The sequence below is a fragment of the Calonectris borealis genome, chromosome 2, assembly GCF_964195595.1.
Source record: "Calonectris borealis chromosome 2, bCalBor7.hap1.2, whole genome shotgun sequence".
NCBI classification, from domain to species: Eukaryota; Metazoa; Chordata; class Aves; order Procellariiformes; family Procellariidae; genus Calonectris; species Calonectris borealis.
In genome coordinates this window covers 113,376,486-113,389,909 of record NC_134313.1, presented here as the reverse complement: position 1 = coordinate 113,389,909, position 13,424 = coordinate 113,376,486, and the positions used below count along the sequence as shown (strand labels likewise).

At 45.0% G+C, this 13,424-nt stretch overlaps 1 protein-coding gene across 1 annotated transcript in view; it reads right to left on the bottom strand.

Annotated features, from left to right (window-relative positions):
* Positions 1–9,515, bottom strand: part of GLI3 (GLI family zinc finger 3) — a 211,960-nt gene extending 202,445 nt beyond the window's left edge. Inside the window, exon 1 of the mRNA XM_075142959.1 lies at positions 9,390–9,515. The gene's annotated coding sequence lies outside the window, so the exon portion shown is untranslated. The remainder of the gene's footprint in view (positions 1–9,389) is intronic.
* Between the last annotated feature and the right edge of the window lie 3,909 nt (positions 9,516–13,424).

Below are 13,424 nucleotides of genomic sequence, written 5' to 3'. Positions count from 1 at the left end.
CAGATACATCCAAATGCAAAATTTACATGAGACAATCTTACACTATTATATGGGAGCTATTTCACACTGATTTATACAGGCTTGATTCACGCACATTTAAGTTCCAAAACCCACCTAGATTTCAGCATTGCTTTCCATCAAACCTGCTGGCAAAGCCGCACTGACAAAGTTACCCCGACAGTACTTGCTGAAAAATACACAAGTGCTCAGGTATTTTAAGAAGTATCTTCCAGTTGTAACATTAACCTCTTGGTACAGCTCACCATTTTTATAATAGCTATAGGAACTAATCTAAATACTATACATTTTTTAAATAGTTTTATCTTTTCTCAGTTCTTCGTAAGCTAAACCAGAATTCTGCAACCCCCATTAACTACTCCTGGGCAAATTTTGTTCAGTTCTTCCCTGTTGAGCCAATTGGTCACAATAAGACTAAGACTGATATAAACAGAGCAAAAAAATAGTCTTATATCCACTACATATAAATACACAACAAAACACTAGTAAGTTGGGAAAAAAGGTATCTATCTTACACTTTGCAATACTTATCTCCATTTAAATTACATGCATAATCTATAATTGTGCTAGTTGCAAACTGCATACTTCTCTTAAATCTGTTTTGAAATGCAAAGTCAAATTAGAAAGAAAGAAAAAAAAAACCCAATAGAATCAGATAGGCGGATGTGTTGCTTGAAATTAAAAAATATCCCAAGTTATAGGGCACGACATGTATTAATACAATCTTTCCAAATTCATTACTATCTGCTGTCTTTTCCTGTGTTACATTCCTTTGATTTCTTCCCCCCATAAAGACTGAAAAACAACTAGACCTAAAGCCTGGTTAATGATGATCTGATCTGTTCCTGATAGGTTAAATAGCTTGTAGCAACAATAATGCAGGATCACAACACAAAGGCAATCAGCTAGGCAAAGCAGTGCTATTAGCATCCTCGTGATTAAGATCCTAAGTGAGAAACTATTCTATGGCGTACATTGAACTACCGATCAAGTGTAATAATTGCTCGACTCCAGATGAATTACCTTTGCTTACATATTTCTGCTACAGATAAACTGGATTGCCAAAAGTTCTGAAAATATTTAAAACATACACATACAGTAGGATCAGTAAGTGGCACTTTCTACCGAGGCAGCACCTCAGTTGCTTTTAATACACATCACCCACATACTCTTACGAGTAGATTATCTCTACTTTTGTTTCGGGATTTAGAAAGCTGTTAAGTATAACCCCAATTAAATGTTTTTACTATTACTTCAACAGATTACACTCTGTATCTAAATAAAACAGCCTTTCGCCAGGAAAGAAGTGATTCTTATCCAGTAAACAGAATTTAATGGATAAAAACACTGAAGGATTCCGGTCAAACTGCCCAGATCCAACCGGTCCACCCCTCACAGAAGTTGTTGTTTGGGGACATGCAACACAAAGCTGAGAGATACAGAGCCAGAACTTACAACACATCTTAGCAGCTTTACATTCCAGATATGATGTATCCTGAGATAAAAATTCATAATCCATTCATTATCCAAGAGTCTTTAGAGTAAGTAACTGAACTTTAAAACGAGGGGGAAAAAACCCACCCCACAACCAAAACCAACCAAACAAACCAGGTCATTAACTCTGCATCTCAGCACTTGTTATTTTAATCACATGGTCTTGGGTTTCTTTATTCCTCATCTTGACTCTCTTACAAACTGTCTAAATAGAGACAATGGAAAGAATAAAGGTTACTTCTTAAAAAATAGAAAATGCCACATATTTTTCAAGTCTCCAAATCTGTAAATATATTTGGGGAGGGGGGTGGGTTTAAAAACGGTAATGCACTTACCCTTAAGAAATCAGAACTCCTGCCAATTAAACTGCCGAATATTGCAAGAAAATTCAGAGTAAGCTGCGTTACTGCTTGTTTTGCAATCCTACATGTCCTTGTGCTTCAAACTCTGCAGCAGGAAAAACTCTAATAATTATGTCAAAGTAAGATTAGCTGTAAAAGAATTAGCACAGGGGGAAAAAAACCTCTCCTGTGGACTTTACTGTTTGTAGCAATAGGTTAAAATGAGCGGTGACACTTCAAACTTCCCTACCAAGTCTACACTCAGCTTTTGCCCCTATTTTTTTTTCAGGAATTCAGCTGCATTAAATCCAAAACAAGTAACAGCATAGTGACTTCCTTCTGTAAAACACTTGTTTTATGAAACCTGAATTAGAGCATTCATATGCTCAAGATTTGAAAGGACAGGAATATGCAGAGAGGAGGACAACCAGCAAGACTTGCTGTGTTGATAACATACCCTATGACTTCCTCTGCTGATACTGTTATTAGCACTAGGAACACTTACGGTGACAATATAGGATGTCGTCTTCTTTCCCTTGCCAGTTTGTCGACAAACAGCTTGGTAAAGCAAATTACAAACATCTGTAATGGGTATACTTTGCATCGCCATTTATTTAGTTCATCAAATAAGAAGCCACTACAACTGCCACAGAAAAATGCAGAAATATTCTAATTTAGAGCACCAGAGCTAAACGTGAATTCCAATGGCATGACCACTTTCTTCACACTTCTTGCTTTATCTCATCAATCCCAACAGAAGGAAGTTTCCTTAGAATCAAAACTAGATCTATATATCAATGTCAATCTATAGAGGAACTGAGCTCATGGAAGAATATATTTAATATACATCTATCGCAAAGATGTGCCTTGTGTTTCCAACTTATGATATGCAAATGAAAGAAGACAAGACTGTATTCCATATTTCACAATTAGCATTTTAAAACAAGATTAAAGGAATCAAGTAGAATGTTTTTGAAAGTGCCATGTCTTGATCACCAGTCCCATTCCTGGAAGCCTGTTTATCTCCTCAGCATACTCTCAGGTTAAGGGATGCCTTCATCCAGAATTTCACGTTCTAACCCAACACAGATGTTTTAACACGTAAAAGAGCTAGGAAAGCTCCATATATCCAGGAAGAACTTCAAGTGTGAAAGGTACTTTATAAAACTTTATCTTCAGCTTTTACAGTTTACTTTAGGTTTTACACCTGTCTCATAGTAGCAGTAAAACTGCATCGTGATTCCTTCACCTTTTTGTAGCTTGACAAAATACTACAGGACAACTCTGAACTGCTGCAGTATAAATTACTTCGCAATCCACTATCCCTGTTCAAATAGTGTAATCATAGAATTATACAGCTGTCTTATTTTCCCAGAAAAAACACCCATAGTGAATTGGAGAGCCAAGCAAAACCACACCAAACCACATATCCTGTTAGTTAAGAATCGGTAGTGCTAGGATTTCGTTTTAATATACGCAGTTCAGAACAGCAGACATTGTACTGAAGTGACACTAACTTGATCTGTGTTTCTGACTATTCGCTTTCAGGTATTCATACATCTCATCTAATAAAGGCTTCATTCTCTCGGCAGCTGGATGAAGTATTCTTTACACGCAGTTGATTTTCCTGACATTAACAGATTTGTATGTAAAGAAAACAGAGCATCATACGAAGCAGCAAACATAGCTGGGGGAGGTTCAGCTCTAAACCACCAAAAGGTTAGTTGGGTCCTTTAGCCCTGACCTAAATATCAGATACCAAAAAAATAAAGCAGCATTTTGAGCATCATTAAAAAAAAAAAAGGATTGTTTGTCTTGGTAATCAGTGCAAAAAAAAAAACCACCACCTGGCATTAGAGTGGAAACTTCAGCTAAGAAAATTATTCAATCAGATTTCTTGGTAGTGGATTCTGATACTATCAGCTCTGACACCCAGCAACTATTTAGAGACAAATGCGTTCTATCCCAATTAGTTCGCCCCTTGTTGTAATCTAAATAATCTTGCAGGCATTTTTACGATCAATGTATTGTCTTGTTTCTTGTTTTGTTCTTAAAAAGAGAGAGAAACCAACTCTTCAGATCAGCAGCCAATTTAATACACTTTCAAGGTAATGCAGCTACCATTTATATGTACAGTGTGTACCACAACAAAACCACAGTATGATGCCAGCGCAATCTTTAAAAAAGTTTTCCCCTAAACCTCTGCAGAAAGCGGCCTTAAAAGAAAGCAGGGATTAGAGTGAGCTGGAAGGTAGGGAGGGGACTTACCTCAAACCCAGCCAAGCGGAAATCAGAGCAGCAATTCTACAAGTCGGCAGAGTACACTTTTAGAGCTATAATGGTGTGAAGAAGTGCTGGGCAGCATTGCCTGAAGGCAGCACTAATACACTGATGACTAATGACTGGGCCATGCAGACAATGAATTTGGGGGTTGAAAACTAACAGAAACCGTGCAGTACCTTGACAAATGGGCTTTCGAAATTTCATTCATTGAATAACCTTTAAGCACAAAATTGGCTCAAGTTCTCTCGGGAATAACATGACACATGTTGTTGGACAATAAGTATTTTCCTTTTTAATTAAAACTACTACACCAAATACATAAACATGATTACAGTGAATAAAACATAAGAGTTAACTATTTAGCAGCTAGAAAAGAAGACCGGACCCAGAATTTGAGGTGCAACACCATTCGATCAGAAGGGTCAACAAACCCCAGGGTTAACTACCTGATTCACTGAAATTCACCCTTGGCAGAATACATTTTCCCTTCTTTGACACTTAAAGGAGAATGAGAACTTCAAAGGTATGTTTAATGAGCTGCTACAAATACAATTGGTTAAAAGAGGCTCAGAAATTATGTACTAAAAGCTGCATTGTGCTTAGAATTACAACTGAAAAAGTCTCGTTTTAAAGAGCCCAGTCAAACTCAAGCCCCCATAAAACAAATCAAGCCTCGTATAAACTTTGTAACCTTGTGTACTGACAAACACATTAAAACAACAGAATCCCTCTTTAAAGGGGCTCTTTTTTCAGTGCAACTCGACTTCCAATTTAAAAATAGCAATTTTGGCTATTTTTACAAACAGAATGAAATATCTAAAGTGTCCCTAAATTAACAAGTACCACTTGCCATAGACAGCATCGCCTTTAGCAGCTCCTAAAAACTTCAGAAAAGGATCTTAAAACAGGAAGCTTACTGAGCTCATAAAACTGTTGTTGGAGCCAGGAACACATAGCATATTTAATCTGCAAACTGTGAGAGTCTACAATGATTTCAGCAAGATCTGAGGCATGCCCTCAAGGTTTGCTGGGATCTGGGATTAGGGAGTTGATAAGAACCCTCTACTGCCCATGGACATGTTTTTCTTCTGCAGTTAAACACAAATGCATAGAGACGTTTGACTGCTGCTTGGCGTTACTGCTCAAGTTATATAAAAGCTTTGCAGCTCCTTTTGCTGTCAATATATCAAAGTTTAAAAAAAATCATCAAAGTGTGAAATTTCATTTAAAGTCTTTGCCAGTCTACAGCTCTATTTCACAGACCTATCAAATAAAAGTAAAGATGAAAAATTCACTGAAAGAACTTGAAAAGTTTGCAGCAGCACCCATGCCCTATTTTTGTTTATTCTGTCTCATTTTATTTGATTTTAAAGTATAACAAATCAATTCCCTTATAAAAATGACAAAGTCTAAAGGGAGGACGTCTATAAAACCTATGGTTAAAAGACAACTTGAAATCATTATTACAGCTGAACCTTTTGTTGAATAAAAAGCTTCCTCTGTAGCCATTTTAGCATTTTAATTGCCTAACTGCAAGTTGGCAGAAAATTTCTTCAATCTTCCAAAACAATCAGAACGACTACAGAATATGAGTGCCAGAAAAACTAAAGCCTTCTTCAAAGTATTCTTTAGCTAGGGATTTACAACAATTGCATAAAGAAGAAAAGTCTGACTTTTAAGATAATCTACTATACTCTAAAAGCATTAACATTCCATTACTAAGGTTTTCCTGAGGATTTCATGACTCATTGATTCACTTTTCCTTCAAGTCTGCTTTTTCTTTGTACATTACTGTCTCCATATAGTTGAGTGCATGCAACACTGATCATTAAACTGCTTCCTTCCATAACTCCAAATAAATCCTCCTTTAATAACCATCAGATTCCTTATTTATCAGGCAAAGATGACTACCTTTTCACCAACACTCTGCAACACAGAAATATGCCATTCCTTCCTTGAATGCGCAGGATGAAATTCAAACACGCTACAGAGTGCAGGTAGTGGAATAGCTTTCCCAAAAAACGAGGCAGGAAGTGTAACTGAAACTTTTATGGGTCAGTATCAAATGCACACATTTATCTTGTTAAAAAATTAAGTAATCTGCAAGATGAACAAATTATAATGATATCTCAAAACTTGAGTATTTTGATTTCTCTCACACCAGTTCCAAAATAAACAGAAATGATTTATAACCATCGATTCTTTCTTAGTTACAAAATGTTTTTGTGTTTGAAAATGCACAACGTATCTTTCACAACTGAAGATTACTTACAGGAGTAAATGCTGTCTTGGCCACTGCACGCCTTCTCAAGCCAAAAACATTACTCCACTTAAGCAGGAAAATGCAGGTGATGTCTTTGTTTTGTAGTACTTCCACAGAAATGCTTTGGAAAACAGCATGTCCTGCTGAAAACCATGTGCAATTATTGGAATGCAAGAGTGCATTCATTTAGGCACCTTAAGCCACAGTTTTACTTCCACTGTTGCTTAAAAGAACATATATACACTGAGGGAGTCCTTTTCTTACTCATTCTTCTTACTCATTTAAAATCACATAATCCTGCTTTTAAAGAAATAATCCTCCCCCTTAAAATAGCCTTCTCTCATAGTTACTATTATTTATGGGTTTAGAATTGGGCTATACACCAAACTGAAAGTATTTACATATTAGCTAGTTAAACCCAAACCTTCATTATATAAATAAACTCTCAGGAGACTGCCTACAGTTTACATTGCTAAACTCATTCACCATTACTTTTAATATATATTTCCTCAACTGAAATACAGTGGTGTGGACACGGCAATTTTTACATTTTAAGGTTACTTTACTTTTAAAACAGTGCATTCGTCTTCCTTCAAAATAATCATGACATATGTAATTAAGAAACTGTCAGATCATTATTAATTTTTAATAAAGGACCTAAATGAAATAATTATAGGAATCAATCAGTGAGGCACCTTTCCAAATTACAATGCAATTGCACAAATAGTCAAACTACTTAAGGCCAGTTCTTGCAGATTTCAACCCGTAATCTCGCTGAACACCACATCAAAAACAATTTTGTAACACAGAGAAACTTAGTGATTTCTCACTATTCCACCGACTTAAACGGTTTCAAAACAGATACCTCCATCACGCACAGAAAGAGGGGCAGCCGTGCCCTCTCAAAAATGTTTGTTGATTTAATCAGCCACGTATCTCAAGGCCTCTGAAAAATTTCGCTTCCAAGTTTTTCTGTAGCACACACAAAAGAAATGAAGTCTGCACGCTGAAGCTTAAAAAATCACGTTTATTGAGCCTTGAAAATCAAGCGGGAAGTAGCAGGGGCGCGATGGCGAGGAGTATTCTGCTGTGGGTTGCTACCTAATACTCCTTTAGTGAAGTAGCCTCTAAAACGTGACACTGTATATCAAGCGGACAGCTATCCGTACCTTTGACTAAAAGGCTCTTTGAGATCCGTACAGTCCATCATTTCAAACTGAAGTGGCAGCTGGAAAATGTGGAACAGCTGGCAAGGAGCTGAGAGAAAATGTTTTACATAAATATATCTACATACAAACTGGCAGAAGGCCACGGACACCGTACCCACAGGACCGGATAAAAACTACGCACCAGAGGGTTAAAAAGAAAATTTGGGGGGTGAGGTGGGGAGGGGAGGGGGGGGCCTTTTACCTTTGCTCTTCACGTGGTGCGAGGATTTGGGAGAGGGCACCGGCGGCTGAGCGCCGGCGAGCCCCTCCGGAGGCGCAGGAGTTGTGTCAGCACCCCGACTTTACGGGCTCATTAAAACCGCGGAGGATCCTCTCTCCCCGCACCCTGCAAAGTTGCGCGATGCGAGGACGGGCCGCCGTGCCGGCCCGGGGCGGCCCCGAGGAGCTTCCCCGGGGGCTCCCCCGCCCCACCACCCCACCCCCGCCGCCGGCCGCCGGCAGCCGCCCCGCTCCTCCCGCCTCGGCCCGGCCCGCCGCCGGCCGCCCAGCTCCCCAACCTGACCCGCTGCCAACGGCGGCGGCAGCGAGGAGCGGCGCCCCGCGCCGCGCCGCCCACGCCACCCCACGCACAAAAAGGCGCACGCACCCCCCGGCCGGGCCGGGCCGCAACTTTCCCCTCAGGGAGCCGCCGGCGGGGAACAACGGCCGCCCCAACGGCCGGCCCCCCGGGCGCCCCTCCGCCCCGCCAGATGTGACAGCGCCTTCTCCCCCGCTCCGCTCGCCTTTCCCCCTGCAAAGTTTGCGGCCGGCCTCCCGCCTCACGGGCGTGAAAATGCCCGGGAGTTGCTCGGGGAGAGGGGGGGCGAGGAGAAGGCGGGAGGTGGTGGGGAGGAATAAAAAAGCAGCTGCCGCTCGCAAATCGGCAGCTCCGCCGCGGGACGTGACCGGCCGAGCCCGGGCGGCGCGGCCCGGCCCCGGCCCGGAGCGGGGAATGCCCCCGCCTCTCCCCTCACCCTCAACTCCCGCGCTCTGTGACAGCCATTTTGGGGGTTAGACCCCTCGCTCCCCCTACCCCCCGCCTCCGAGTTAGGGAAGCGGGAAGGGGGCCGGGAGCGGGGAAGGAGCGCTGGGAATAAAGTGGCCCGGAGCAGAGCCCGGGGAACAAAGAACTTCTCGCCCAAGTGGGTACGTACCTGCCGCCGCCGCCGCTGCCGCCGAGCCCCCGCGCTGCCCATGGGCGAGGGCCGGGGCCGCCGCGGCTCGCCCCCGCGCCGCTCCCCCGCCGCCGCGGCTAGCGGGGCCGGCCCCCGCCGCGGCCCGCGGGCATTCTCCGGGGTGAGGGGGGGACGGACGGACGGGGACGGACACGGGACGGTGGCGGCAGAGGAGGGCCGACGGGTGTTGTTGGTGGTTGTTTTATCCCTGCCCGCCTCCCGCGGGGAGCAGCCCGCGCCTCTGCCTGTATGTGTGCGTGTGTGTGTGTCTGTGTGTGCGGATCCGACATCAGTTTCAGTGATCTTGTAATCTGATCCCTTCTGACTCACTCGCACTGACTGACATTTCTGATTTGGTTCAACAAAAAGAGCGGGGGGGGGGGAGGAGAAAAAGAAGAAGAAGAGGGGGAGAAAGAAAAAAAAAAAACCCACAACAAATCCACCGCCTGCTATCAAACAGTTTTCGGAGGGAAGGGGGGGACCTCTCCGTTCCGTCCCGTCCCGTCCCGTCCGTCCCCCCCCAACCCCGCCGCCGCCGCCCGGCATTGTTTTGGCTCGGCGCAGCCATCGAAGGAGGGGAATAAACACATCGCGCCGAGATACTCACGTGTCGGAAAAGTTGTCCCTTTTGCTTTCCTCCCTCTCGCACACTCCTCTCCGCCGCCTCCTCCAAGTTTTACAGATGTTGCAGGGCTCCTCGCCGCCGCCGCCGCCCCCTCTTCCCAGCGCTGCCCTCTGGATCAGAGCAGGGGAAAGGCTCTTTAGGGATAACTCCTAATTCAAACACCCTCCGCTAAACTTTCCCCCCTCCCTCCTTGTGAGCGGCGGAGGGGGCTCCGCTCTCCTTCCCCCCTTCCCTCGGCCCGCTTGGGACGCGGCTGGCTGCTGCCCGGGGCGCGGGTGCCCCGGGCCCGGCGGGAAGCGGGGCCGCCTGCCTGGGGGAGCGGCGGAGGGCGGAGGGCTGCGCCCCGGGGTGCGGGTCGGGCCGCGGCCTGGCGGGCTACGACGCGCGCTCTCGGCATGACACCCCCGCTCCCCCCTTCCTCCTCCTCCTCCTCCTCCCCCGCCATCCCCCCGGCCCGGCCCGGCCCGCCCCGGCGGCGGCCCGAAGGCGGCGACACCCCGCCCACAGCCGGGAGGCAGCGCGGGGCGACGGCGGGCCCCCCCGGAGCGGCCCCCCTCCGCCTCGGGTCGTGCTTCCTCCCTCTCCTCCTCCTCCTCCTCTCCCGCGCCATCCTTCAGCTCAGACTGCATCTGCAGCCCCGTTTCCCCGCGCCCCGGACCCCCCTTCTCCCTCCTTGAGGGGTCGGGGCCTTCCCCACCCCAAAAAAATCAGGGCTTTTGGGGAGAAAACGTGCCCTCCGGGCGGGTTTTCTGTGCGCGCTGCGGCTTCTGGGTTCCCGTTTGCTCTGACGCCGCAGGCTGACTTGACCGACGGACTTCAAGGAAAGTTTCACCTAAGCCATGTGACACTGAAAAAATAGCGCTTTCGGGGGAAAATGCAAGCACTTGGACGAGGGGAGGGGTGGCAGCGGTGCCTTCGCCTGCTCCTCCTGTCCCAGCCTGCCTGCCAGCCTCCCCGGCGCCCTGCCCGGCTCCCTGGCCTTCACCTCACACTGCAAAACAGGACTCCTCGCTGCCTCCATCCTAGCCCCTCATCCCCCGTTCTCCCCCTGGGCTCCGTGGCCGCAGGTCTCCCACCGCAATGCACGCTGCGGTTCAGAAATAGCAAGAACTAGGATGCCAAAACTTATTTGTTCCAATATGTCCATCCTTCAGGAAATGATACATCCTGACAAGACACCTTGCCTTTTTCTAGTCCCACAGATTGGTCCTCTGGTATTAAAAAAGTCTGAGAAACCATAAATAACATTATCATGACCATTTTCCATCAATGCAAAAGGTGGGGCTGGCTCTCAGGAAAAGTGTATATATTTAAGTTGTTGCCATCACAATGTCAAATACTTCATATGCACCTTTGTTCATAACCTGGCTCGCAACGAAGCCAAGTAAAGATTTGTTACTGATGTAGATGATTTAGCCAGGTACCTAAGCTCGGGCTACCCTAAGCGCTTGAGAATTCCCACAAAAATCAATGGTCTTGAAGAAAGGCACGTTTGCTGATGGAAATGAAAGGCTGGCCTTTGATGCTGTGCATTTCATAAAGCTTCCCTTAGTCTCGCCATTGAAAATATTCATTTTATTACAAAACAAGGCTGCAGGTATTTGTGGTTTGGGGCGATTTGGTTCATGAGTCTTTTTAGAAACAAAGAGAAGGCAGTCTTATCTGACCCAAAGGCCACTTCAACCCAAATTTCCTAAGATTCACTGGGGTTTTTTTTCACCTGGAAATCTTCTCTGGGTGCAAAGAGGTACCTTTGGAGAGGTGCCTATAATGTATGGATGTCCCAGGCATGCTCGGACCAATCGCACTGGCAATCCCAAGCACTCTCATTTGTGTGCACGTTTTACAGCACCGGCCCAGTACACTCCGACTTTCAGGACAGACACTGACAGTAGTCAGATGCTTTCACGGTGAGCGAGAGGTGCACATCATCCAACCTGCCATGCACGCCCGGGCCAGCGGGTCCCCCACACCGTGCACTGCGGGGAGTCAGAGGCGAGCACTGGGACCCGATGGAAAGGACGGCAGTCTGTGAGCCTGGTGCCACGACTCCCTAGCCGGCAATTTCACCACATACCAACGGGCAAATCTGCCCCTGCTCAGAATGAGGAGCACTTGGTTGCCCAACCGATACTGCTGACAGGCGTAGCGCTACATGGGGAGGAGGCATGTGCAACAGCAGGATCTGAAAACAGATGTCAAGAGCTGATATTCTTCCACCTTTTTTCATGATATTATGATAATAGTGATACGGTACTGTGGATGTCTTGTTTTATATATACATATATACCAGGGCGGTCATGGTGTACAGAATGTTTAGGCAAACCTCTTGTCCCTTTAGAGGTCCATTTAAGAGCTATATTATTCCTTCAGCCCGTAGTTCCCTTCTCTCTTTTTCTGCTTATTGCCTATTCCTTTGTATTTTTGCAATCAATTTTTTTCTGAAACATTTTTTTTCCTCTTTGCTTAAAAGTAACAGGGGAAATTAACCAACATACAAAGTGCTACTTTATAAAAGAAACAAATTAATGGAAAATCCTGTTTGTCTAACCATTTATAATTCTGTATTGATGATCTTAAGATACTAATTTTAACAATAGGTAGAAAAGATGTTCGAACAGGGGCATGATTTTAAGTTGAGGGTAGCCCTTCAAATCAGTATTCCTCTTGGACTTTTGAAAAAAGAAATTCCTATTTCCTGAGAGTTTGGACGTCTTGTCATGTCATAAAAATATATTTCCTCTTTCTTTTTTTCCTTTTATTCTGATTCACACCAGCTCTGTTCAAGACACACATTTCTGATTCAAGATAAAAAACCCCAAACATTTCACTACACTCAACTCCACCAAAATTAAGACAGTCAAGAAATTTTAAAAACTAAAGAGCAGACAGAGTGCTTTGAGCTCTGCTTATGGGAAAAAAAAAAAAAAGACTCCTGACGCATTTCTGAGCAGTGAAAGTCTTGAGAGAAGGGAAGCAACAACCAAGGTTTCTGCCTGTGCCTGTCTGAATGGTCAGGCCAAGCAGAAAATAAAAACCGACGGAGAGTGGGTGACACTTGCCATTTGAAACATATTGTAAATGTTTCAACACCTTGACAATGAAGCACATAACAGAAGCTTAGAGCATCCAAGACCCTTCAGCTAAACAAAATGAAAATGGGCAGCTCTGTTTAGGGAGGTGCCTTTCTTAACATCTTTCATGTCTGCTTCAGAGGAATCGTACTTGAAAGACGCAACAGCAAGACAAAAACTATATATTAATAAAATGTAATGATTTTTCCACACATCTGGATTGCCCCTCCAAGAGAAACTGACCTCTGAGATTTGTCAATGATGTTTCCCTGCAGATAGGAATTGGCTCCTGCAGAAGACCTGCTGTCAGTGCCAAAAACCATCTCTCTGACAGAAGTTACCACAACCACAGGACATTTCTGCCAAAAGTTATATCACGCACAATACTCCTGCATTTCTTCAGCCTACCTTATGTCCTCACTTTCTTCTCAGCCTATGCCTTGAAAATTACAGGCCTCCAGGCTGTGCGCTTATATTCCCTTTTTGTTGCACCCGTTGTTCCAGGAAAGCACAATCAGAAGGAGCAGGCGCTCTGCTGCCCTAAGCTGCAATGCAAAAGACCTGATATGAAGTCACACCAAGAGCTGGTCTTCTCACCACTCCCAGTTGCACCACCCTCCACTTCCTCTCCAATCCCAGTGAATACTTGGTCTCTGGAGATCACTGTCTCCAGCTTTCTTGGTACCCGCTACTCCTTTGGGCTTCCCACCCCCTCACACGCACACAATTTGGAGCATCAGCACCCAGCTCCCCCTCAGCAGCCAGACACCCACCTAGCTGTTGCTGGTTATCCAGGTAAGTGTCACCCCCTAGCAGAAAAAGCTATCAAGATAATAATGTTTTTGCCAATAGGCAAATACCTTATTGGAATAAATTCTATGAAATGGGCACATCTGCTGTGTTTTCCCAGGGGCAACCTCAGGGAGCACGGGTGGAGCACTAG